Source organism: Podarcis tiliguerta (genome assembly GCF_965153285.1).
Source record: "Podarcis tiliguerta genome assembly, chromosome: 2".
NCBI classification, from domain to species: Eukaryota; Metazoa; Chordata; class Lepidosauria; order Squamata; family Lacertidae; genus Podarcis; species Podarcis tiliguerta.
This window is the reverse complement of record NC_139535.1, coordinates 106,166,410-106,177,689: the sequence shown is the minus strand read 5'-3', so window position 1 is coordinate 106,177,689 and position 11,280 is coordinate 106,166,410. Positions and strand designations below refer to the sequence as shown.

Sequence of the window (11,280 nt, the reverse complement as noted above, 5' to 3'; positions counted from 1 at the left end):
GTAGGCTTTAAGTGCAGGGAAGGGACTCCGTGGGTTTCAGGAAAGGCCTCTGTTAGCATGCGTGTGCCTGCAAGCACCACACTGGCAGCACCTGCAATAGGAACCTCTCAATCATCTTCAAAATTAAAAGGAAATTCTGTTTAAGGTAATGGACAATGGTGTGGTGTAGTGGTTAAGAGCGGTGGACTTGTAATCTGGTGAACTGGGTTCGCTTCCCCGCTCCTCCACATGCAGCTGATGGGTGACCTTGGGCTAGTCACACTTCTCTGAAGTCTCTCAGCCTCACTCACCTTACAGAGTGTTTGTTGTGGGGGAGGAAGGGAAAGGAGATTGTAAGCCACTTGGAGACTCCTTAAGGGGAGTGAAAGGCGGGATATCAAGTCCAAACTCTTCTTCTTCTGATATCCCAACCTCCATGGGGATCAGATGCTTCCAGGGAGAATAGTAATGGGAGTTCATGCATGCTCACGTGGAAGTGAATGACGCAAGCCCAAGCTATGTGCTATGGCAATATTCACATCTGCATGGGAGCAGCTGGATTGTGGAAAGTGAAGATAGCTGGACAGTCTGTCAAGTGGAAATAAAAAATGGATTGGCAATAACATACATGTGTGTGCATCCAATTACAGCTTGCACAAGAAGTTCACAGGTCATAGGTGACATAGTGATGGGTTGTCCTATAATTCTTACGGTTAGGTTCTACACCCCAACCCAGAGACACCTGCATGGAGATTTTGTTCAGTAATTTATTTCCAAGCTACTTTACAGCATAACCTATGATATGCGGCTTATTAGGTTGCCATTTTAAAGGGACATGTATGTGTTGCAGCTTCAGCTCTGAGAAGCCAGCTTTTTCTAGGTCGTTCCAGGTTTCTCTGGCCAAGTGGCACCCGTCAAAGAGACATATCCAAGTTGGGTCATAGATCTGCTGCCAGAAAAGAGTCCAGCTGTAAGGAGCACCTGCAACGTGTTCTAGGAAGTAGAAAGCGCCACCCTGGAGAAACAGAAATGAATGCATATAAGTTACTTTCTATTCTCCTTTGGAGTTCCTCAGATATTCCTTTGCATAATCAGCGCTAATGGTATCAGAGTGCTGTTAATTTTTCATGGCAACAGCCACTGCCTCCCTGAATTCTGTCCTGAATCTTCCCACATTCAGCTGCATTGGATGGCTTTGGGGTTCTAGTCTTATAAGAGGAACATAGACTGCACAGTGGGTTAGAGCATGGTGCTGAGAACGCCAAGGTTGCAGGTTCGATCCCTGTACGGGACAGCTGCATATTCCTTCCTTGTAGGGGGTTGGACTAGATGATCTCCAGGCTCCCTTCTAATTCTACAATTCTATGATTTCTCTGTCCGCTTTCTCCATTCAAAGCATAACATTACACATCTCCATCATTTGCCTTTTCTCACAGCTGCTACAAGCTGGGTCAACATCTTCACCAACATCTTCATAGGCCATTTTAATGCCCATTCGCTCAGTTGGAGCAGGAGTGGCAACTTGAATAAAATACTGGGGAAGGCCAGCTATGCCCCTCCCCATATAATCGACCACAAGAAGTAGTACACAGACACACTCCATTTTAATCGCAATGCCCATCACCTTTGGGGGTTCCCGGCCCCCTCAAATATTTTATTAGTGGGGTCAATGGGACCTCGGCCCCTAGGAGCTGGTTCTATGGCTTGGAGAAATCCTTTTGGAGCTTTTCACAACTGCTTTTTGCCAACGTAAATTTTTTTTTTATGTATGTTGAAAGCAGCCCAGAGTGGTTGGGGAAACCAATAATACAATTGCTGCTGTTTTATAGGATGTCCCTATTTTCATCAAATAAATGTTGGAGGGTATGGGATCTGTCACTAGTCAGTTAACAGGTCAGCCAAGGGTGATTTTGAGATTGCTCCCGACTTTGCCAGTTTCATTGGTAAGCAGAGGTGGAAGATGTCAAGGAAACCTCAGTGGGTGAAACAGATACATTTTACTCACTATACTTCAAAAGGAAAGAGAGGCTATAATGTGTTTAAAAAGCCAATCCCAAACATGAATCATTCTATTTTTTATTTTTTTAAAAAATGCAGGTGGGGATAGACACAAAACAAATGCAGAGAGGCTGAAATGTGAGGAGGAGGAATAATAATAATTTATTCATACATACATACATACATAAATACAGGTTTCCCCATCCACGCTGGATGGCCTCCTACAGAATATTAAAAACACGATAAAAGATCAAACATTAAAAATGTCCCTAAACAGGGCTGCCTTCAGATGTCTTCTAAAAGTTTATTTCCTTGACATCTGATGGCAGGGTGTTCCACAGGGTGGGCACCACTACCGAGAAGGCACTCTGTCGGGTTCCCTTCACTGCTCACAGTGAGGGAACCGCCAGAAGGCCCTCGGAGCTGGATCTCAGTGTCCGGGCTGAACGGCGGGAGTGGAGAGGCTGCTTCAGGTATACTGGGTGTTCCTGCCCAACCCTCTTATCGGTTTCAACATGAGAGACAAGCATGTTTAAAAATTTGCTTTGGTCTTTCACAAGTGCGCAACAACAACAGACAAAATAATAAGAGGCATGTCTAGATCTGAGTAAGGTGCTCTCAATAACACAGAGTGTGGGATTGTTTCTTCCTAACTGTAGTTAGGGAGAAAAGCAAGCGAGGGATTCCAACGTTTGCAACTTGTGAGAATGTAAATAGCTCAGAAGCAAATTGGTTTACGCAGAAACAACAAGGGATCCGAATCCCTCTACCTGAATTTTTGATTCCCCAACGGATATAGAATTGACTAACGCCCGAGAATACAGCATGCCCCTGCAGTTACTGAATTGCCCTTGTTCTTCCCACGGCGTGAGCTACTTACTGGTCTCAGCACCCGTAGGATTTCTTTCATAACTTGCTCTGGGCTCTTCACAGAGCATAGCACCAGCGTTGAAACCACCACATCCACCGATGCAGCTGGTACCTGGTGCAGGTCCTCAGCCGGAGCCACCAAACAGCGTTCCACCTGCACGTGTGGATTTTCAGCCACGCTCTTGTCGAGAAACTTCTGGAAGTTGGGGTTCGGATCAGTGCATATGATTTTGCATCCCACGGGGTAGAACTGAAAGTTGGAGCCAGTTCCTGTGCCAATCTCCAGCAGTGTGAGGGCCCTCGTAGGACTGGCAAAGTCCTTCAGGTTGCTGAACATTTCCCTTGTTGAACATCTGCTTATTATAACTGATTGTCATCACAGACATGAAGTAGGGGAATAACCTCTTGCAAAGGGGTTCCCAGATACCCAGATACCACAGCAAGTAAGCAGGGAAGGCTAATATCTGGACGCAGAACCTGAGCAGGACAACTGGGAATGTTGCTTCCATGTTAGCAGGAGGGCAGAAAACAGCAAAGCCAGAGGAGAAGAGAAAGTCAGTCGCAGAGTCTCAATGGTGGGGCTTGTTATTATCTGTTGCTTCCAGTCCTCAAAGATCTCAAAGGGTGGAAAGAAATATTGTTAATAAACTCCACACACACACAAACTCACCAATAACATGGTTTCTGCATGCACTTGTAATCTTGCCCGTCAGAGGAACTTAGAAACTATATTTGCTGTCTTTAAGAGGGAAACAATCTCATTTAGGGGGTATTCTTACACTTTATTGCAGCAGTGTACTCCGCGGTCCTGTAGTAACCCAAAGTGAATGTTGGTTTAAATGTTTTACAAGCTTTTCCTAAATATAAGGGGAAACCTTTTTCCCATGGCAGAACTCTTTCACACCAAAACTGCGCTGAAAAATGTTGGGGTGGAAGGATTTGAAACTAGTCTTCAGTGGTATATTTGCTTCCCTTGTGTGTTTTTTTGTCTCAAGCTGCTGCAGACTTGAGCAGCACAGTCCTGCCCTGCAATTGCTTTACTTTTATTCGCTCTAGCTGTTCTTTTGGTCTCTCTGTGGCTTGAGAGACATGGGCACCTGATGGTTTTTATTACCTACTTTAGGTTAATTATAAATCTCCCTTGCCAGTGCAGAAGATGAGAATATAGGCATATGGCAATCTTTTCAGAACAACTGGGCCCTGTAGCAGGATGAGTGCTGGATTTAAGGTAAAGGGACCCCTGACCATTAGGTCCAGTCGTGACCGACTCTGGGGTTGCAGTGCTCATCTCGCTTTATTGGCCGAGGGAGCTGGTGTACAGTTTCTGGGTCATGTGGCCAGCATGACTAAGCCGCTTCTGGCGAACCAGAGCAGCACACGGAAATGCCGTTCACCTTCCCGCCAGAGTGGTACCTATTTATCTACTTGCACTGTGACGTGATTTCGAACTGCTAGGTTGGCAGGAGCAGGGACCGAGCAACGGGAGCTCACCCCGTGGCGGGGATTCGAACCGCGACCTTCTGATCAGCAAGTCCTAGGTTCTGTGGTTTAACCCACAGCGCCACCTGCGTCCCTGTGCTGGAATTATGTGTAAGCTAAACAAGCTATAGCTTAGGACCCTACTCTCTTGGGGGCCCCCAAAAATTTTACAGGAAAAAACCTGGATGCACATTTCCAAAACGTAAGATAAAAAAACAAATAAAATAAAACCTACATAAAGCAACAGTGTTTTGTGTTGTGTAGGCACCTGTGATGAAAATAATGGGCCCCGCCTGTTACCTAAAATATCACTGATTTGCTCGTTTCTATATATAGGGTGCCTACAATCTGCTATTTATAATTAGTAGTTTGCATCATATATTTGCACCTATTATTATTTCTTGTAATAGCAAGTTTCTAGAGACTAGATTATGAGTCTTTGTAAATTGTGCTTCTAAAGGAACTTTTGTTATTGCCAAATGCCAATGTGTTTGCATTATTAAGTTTGTTATGAATAAAAAATAATTTAAAGTTAGAGGTTAATAATTATTTCACTATTAATGTTAATTGCATTTCAGTTCAACAATTACTTTTATAAAATACATATTTTGTTATGTGCAAATGGCTTTGGATACCTATTAGGTCTATAAATTACCAGATAGCATATATTCAACAAACAAAAACAGTGACAATTTGTTGTTGGCAAAGGACAGGTGTGGACATATAAAGGGCCGTCTTACCTTTAATAGTTTAGGGCCTCTTCAAACCTAAATCCGGCCCTGAGCAGGATGTGTGGGGATTTTCTGTGTGAAGGGGCCATCAGTGCCAGAGCAGTTAGGTTTTTTTGTGGGGGTCAATGTGGGGTGTATGGGGTTGCAGTGTGTGGCATGGCGCTTAGGGGCTTGCAGTGCAGGATACATGCATAGTTGCCCCAATCTGAACTTTTTAGTTTACTACTTTTTAGTTTACTACTACATCTGCGCAGTTGACATGATTCACCGAGGGGCATATTTTATATTAAAAGCAATCTCAAATAGCAGTGGAATATTTGAGGTCACTGGGAGAGTCAAAATGGCTTCAGGATTGCTCTCCTGTACTACTTCAGACACATGGCTTATATATTTAGATATATGAGCATTTATGAATATTTATTCTGTATTTGAGACCTTAGAATTCTTATACAGTAACACTATCCGACTTTGCACTCTGCTTGCTTCTAGATCAGTTCTACCAACCACCACCTTACCTTTGGTACTGTGGCAAATTCTCACAGCTGCTTGCACATCTGTAATGTTGCTGCCTGAATCAAGCCCTTTATACTCTTCTTTTATTTCATGCAATAAACCAATGGTTCTTTATTCATCCTAGTATGTTCATCTTGTGGCACAGGCATCTCGCAAGGATACATTACTTAGACTAGCGTCGGATAAAAAAGGATATTTGGTATTAAGTTCTGTATCTCTCTTTATAAACTCTAATAAAATTTATTTAAAAAAATATAAACTGTGTGGAGATTTTTGTTGTTGTTACCGTGCTATGTATTTTTGTGTCTTTATATTGTAAACTGCCCAGTGATCCTTGGATGAAGGGTGGTATAGAAATTTAATTTTTTAAATAAATAAAATAAGGAAGCCAGTGGAACCAATTCAAAATCCCTTTCAAAGCTGTTATTATTAAGTCTGGGAAACCCTCTACTGACAACACAGCTGTTAGAAGGAAAGATCACCAGTGCTGAAACGATGATTCTTCAAAATCAACTTCGTTGGACTGGTCATGAGGGAGTTCATAATAGCAGGGCTGCATTAGTTGTTGGTTTTTTTTTGGGGGGGGGGGTTCCTCCCCTTGTTGTGATCCTGATGAAAATGGCTCGTAAGGCCATTTGCCTTAGGAGGAAACTGCCCACCAGCACCTACGTATCAGCTTCAAGTTTAAGCCTGGTCTGTGATTGCCACAGGTTTTGCAAAACAGGGAAGAGCACCAGTGACTGAGTTGTTAGGCATAAAATTTTACAGGAAAGCACTAGGTTTATGCCTCTTCTCCCTAAGACTGGACCTCCCTTTTAGACTTAGCGTCCTGTGTCTTGGGCAATTTCCAGATCACCAGGTCGTCCCTTCCCCCTCAAACATGCATCCCAACTTGTTTGCAGGAGGAATATAAAATGTTGCGTCATTCCACACTTCCAAGGCATGATAGTGCGAAAGTCTGACCTTTGGGGGTAAGCAGGTTTGTTGTGTAAGAGCTGTGCAAACAGCTGCTGTTGCACAACCTGAATTGGCCAAAGTGCAATTATTATTATTATTACTTATTATTACGGATATTTATATATATATATATATATATATATATATATATATATATATATATGGGATATATATCGGATATTTTCATATATCTATATCTATATATGAGAAAACATCCAGACATCCCTCTGCGGCTACTTTATGAACAAGGAGGGCAGATCCGATCACAATTCCTTACATGGCATTTGCACTGGCTCTGCTATTAGGAGCTTTTTCTATGGAAGGACCTGTTTGTTTAGGTTTACATCCCCGTTTCTTGGGGCAGTTTTAGAATCTGCGCGAACATACATTGACCCTTATTTATTTATTTTTTTTAAAAAAGGTAAACAGAACGCAACGTGTTAACGCGTCGGTAACTTGATGCGCATATCCGGATTATGAATTCGTACATTTGACGCCCAAACCTCACCGTTTCCAGGCGTTGGAAACGGCCAACCTTTCCCTTGCCCAGCGGCGAAGGAAACGAGGGGAAGCTGGGGGTACCGCTTGGAGGCGCCACTGCGATGTACGACTGCTGTGTCACCTCAGGAAGGCGGAGGCGGCGAAGGCCGCGCGGTTTCTCTTTGACCCGAGAAAGAGCCGGGAAAAACCCGATGGGCGAGAGACGTTGAGCACGACCTCTCCGACCATCTCGCAGGAAGGGGCCGGAGCCAGGCCCTCAGCCGCCGACCAAGGGCCGCCAGCAAAGCGGCGCCTCAGCCGCCCCCCCGACGGCCAACTGTCGCCTCACGTTCAAATCAAGCGCACGCGCGAGAGACAGCAACGGCCGCTCCTGGAAGGGGCAGGGCTGGATGTCATCTGAAAATAGCTCCCACCTGAAAGCTCCCTTAGCTTCTGCATGAGCTTCCTCCCTTTTGCTGATGTCTCCTCATCGCTATACGCACACACCGTTTGAATGGCAATGCCCATCAACTTGGGGTGTGGGGCTCAAATATGCCTCCCTGTGCTCCTGTGCCTCCCACTCCCTGGTCTGAGCACTCTTTGGACTTCGCTGAGGACATAGCTGTCAACTTTCAGATTTGAAAATAAGGGATCAGCAGCCTTACCTGTCCCAGGGAGCCTCGAAAATAAGGGATCAGCAGCCTTACCTGTCCCAGGGAGCCTTGAAAATAAGGGGTCAGCAGCCTCACCTGTCCCGGGGACACTCTACGGGATATCTAACAATACGGGATAGAAGCGGGAAGCAGCGGGAAACGGCGCTGGAATAAGGGAATTTCCCGGGGAAAAAGGGAAGGTTGACAGCTATGGCTGAGGATGGCCGTGACGTTGGTCACCAAGCACTGGTCCACCGTGTGCACAACCAAGTCCATGGAGCCTTTGGGAACGGCACACAGATCCTCTCCGGGGGTGACAATGAAGCCCTCAAAGCGCAGGTGCTGGTTCTTGGGGACGCTCTTCAGGAGATACCTCCCAAAGTTAGGTTTGGGGTCGCTGCAGGTGATAGTCCGGCAGCCCGGTAGGTAGAACAATGGTTTTAGACAGTGGTTTTCAACCAGAGTACCGGGGCACCCTGGGGTGCTTTGAATGATAGGGGTAAAGGTAAAGGGACCCCTGACCATTAGGTCCAGTCATGGCCGACTCTGGGGTTGCGGCGCTCGTCTCGCTTTATTGGCCGAGGGAGCCGGCGTACAGCTTCCGGGTCATGTGGCCAGCATGACTAAGTCGCTTCTGGCGAACCAGAGCAGCGCACGGAAACACTGTTTGCCTTCCCACCAGAGGGGTACCTAGTTATCTATTTGCACTTTGATGTGCTTCCGAACTGCTAGGTTGGCAGGAGCTGGGACCGAGCAATGGGAGCTCACCCCGTTGCGGGGATTCGAACCGCCAACCTTCTGATCGGCAAGTCCTAGGCTCTGTGGTTTAACCCACAGCGCCACCCGCGTCCCTAATGCTAGGGGTACTGTGCGCAATACTTGCCTCTGTCCCTTTCCTTCCTTCTTTCCCTCCTCTGATGTCTTCTGTACCTCCCAAAGGCTTGTGTGACACAGGGTGGTTCACAGAACAAAATCAAAATATAAAACCACAATATATGTAATCAAAATAAAAACAACAACCCAATAACACCCCCCCCCCAAGAACCACGTTTTAAAAGGGCATAGGATGTCAGTCAAAACAACAAAAGGCCTGGTTAAAAGGGAACGTTTTTGCCTGGCCCCTAGGCAAACTTCCCTGGGGGGAGCATTCCACAGATGGGGCGCCACTGCAGAGAAGGCCTGTTCTCAGGTCGCCACCCTCTGCACCTCTTGAGGAGGAGGCACACAAAGGAGGGCCTCAGAAGATGATAACAGGGTCCTGGTAAAGACGGTCCCTGAGGTATTGCGGTCCTGAGCCATTTAAGGCTTTACAGTACAGTGGTACCACTGGTTAAAAACTTAATTCGTTCCGGAGGTCCGTTCTTAACCTGAAACTGTGCTTAACCTGAAGCACCATTTTAGCTAATGGGGCCTCCCGCTGCCGCTGTGCAATTTATGTTCTCATCTTGAAGCAAAGTTCTTAACCCGAGGTACTATTTCTGGGTTAGCGGAGTCTGTAACCTGAAGCGTCTTTAACCTGAAGTACCACTGCATAGGTTAAAACCAGCACTTTGAATTGAGCCCAGAAACTAATTGGTAGCCAGTGCAGTCGGACCAGGATTTGTGTAATATGAAGAAGAAGAAGAAGAGTTTGGATTTGATATCCCTCCTTTCACTCCCCTTCAGGAGTCTCAAAGCGGCTAACATTCTCCTTTCCCTTCCTCCCCCACAACAAACACTCTGTGAGGTGAGTGGGGCTGAGAGACTTCAAAGAAGTGTGACTGGCCCAAGGTCACCCAGCAGCTGCATGTGGAGGAGCGGAGACACGAACCCGGTTCACCAGATTACAAGACTACCGCTCTTAACCACTACACCACACTGGCTCTCAAACAGTCTTGCCCCGGTTAGCAACCTGGCCCCAGAATTCTGCACTGGCTGAAGTTTCCAAACTGTCTTCAGAGACAACCCTACATAAAAGGCATTGCAGTAATCTAACCTTAAGGTTACGAGAGCCTAGACAACAGTAGTTAGGCTATCCCTGTCCAGATAGGGATGTAACTGGGCCACCAGCCAAAGCTGATGGAAGGCACTTTGGGCCACTGAGGCCACCTGAGCCTCAAGCAACAGCAAGGATCCAGGAGTACCCCTAAGCTACAAACCTGCTCCTTCAGAGGAAGTGTAACCCCATCAAGAGCAGGTGACCTCCCACTCATCTGATCTAGGGAACCGCCCAATCACAGTGCCTCAGTCTTATCTGGATTGAGCTTCAGTCTGTTCTTACTGTCACTAGGCTAATCTGTTAGGTTCTTTTCCTACCATCCCTTGATTGGTTTATTGGGTTTCTTGGAACATTGCAGCAGACTATAATGGGTGCAACCATTGTTGTGCTTTTTATTTTATTTTTTACCTTCCAGCTGTTGCTAAACTACAATTCCCATCAGTCCCAGCAAGCATAGCCAGGTGACAAGGGGTGATGTGGAGTTGAAGCTCAGCAATGTGAAGGGCCAAAGACCTGATCTATAGCATGTTTTTGTCTAAAGACCCTGCTCTAAATAACTTTGATGCTTGGAGCAATTTCTGTAGATTCCTTCAAAGTGTGCTCATGCTATGGATGGAAATAATGCACAAGCAAAGGAAGAGAAAAGCAGGAAGGAGCCATTTCTGAGCAGCAGCGCTAATGTTGTGTGCAGCTTCCATGCAAAGCAACAGGAGGCAGTGTCAGCATCCGAGTTTTTCCCTGTCAAACCGTCTGAGCTCTGCCCAGTACTGTTTTACCAATTACCAGCAATTAAATCAATCCATGTTAACAGACTGGTGTGTCCGGTGGTGTCGCTGGGCCTCTCCTTTTTTGCTCAGTGCGCTGTATGTGGGCAGCACCATCAGAAGAAAATGTGCCCCTAACTGATGTGGCAATCCTCGGAGAGGCTGAAGAATTGCGTCATCGTTGCGCAATGGAGAAGGGACCAAGGCTCAGGCTGACTTGCATGTGCCCATTAGCAGCATTTCCGCTGCAGTGCTGCACTGCCTGCAAATGTTGAAGCTCTCCTGAATGTAAAAGGCAGCATGCAATGCATGTGGAAGCAGGTTCTATAGGAGAAATTGGACGGGATGCTCTTAAAAGCAAAAAGCTTTGTTGGACACCGTGAATTTGCAGCTCTCTGGCATTTCAAACTATTACACTAATTGAGGGCCAGCATGATGTTGGGGTTAGAATCCTGGAGACTAAGGCTGGGGAAAGCTTGATTCAACACCCCCCACCCCCCCACCAGAAACTCAGAAGAGTAAAGAAGTCTCTTTCTCTAGTCACCCAGTCCCATCTTGTAGTCATCAGGCTGCTTTGTTTGAGACTAGTGAATTTATTGGAATCTGCTGATTTTTTTGGGATGGTGGGCGGGGTCGGTTTTTGGATCCAGGCTCAGCTAAATGCAGTCAAGTCCCGTTGAAGCCACTGGTCCCGATTTCAGGCTTCTGTTGAAAGTGTGGCACTGAAGTTGAACTAATGGAGCCCAGAGCCAACCCTTCAGAATTGCTTGCAGCCTTGGGGATTACCGTGAACACGGATGGGAAGGAAAGCTAGGATGACAGCAAGGAATGGCGCTGACCGCTAAGTAAGAGGGACAGATGACATTTCATCCAAGAGA

The 11,280-nt window shown here is 46.2% G+C and overlaps 1 pseudogene across 1 annotated transcript; it reads right to left on the bottom strand.

The window, feature by feature from the left end:
- Positions 1 to 728: 728 nt before the first annotated feature.
- Positions 729 to 5,742, bottom strand: LOC310671655 (thiol S-methyltransferase TMT1A-like; annotated as a pseudogene). Its single transcript, XR_014515477.1, has 3 exons — positions 5,573 to 5,742; positions 2,858 to 3,463; positions 729 to 994 (listed from the first exon to the last, which is right to left on the bottom strand). The product of XR_014515477.1 is annotated as a thiol S-methyltransferase TMT1A-like (transcript).
- Positions 5,743 to 11,280: the final 5,538 nt, after the last annotated feature.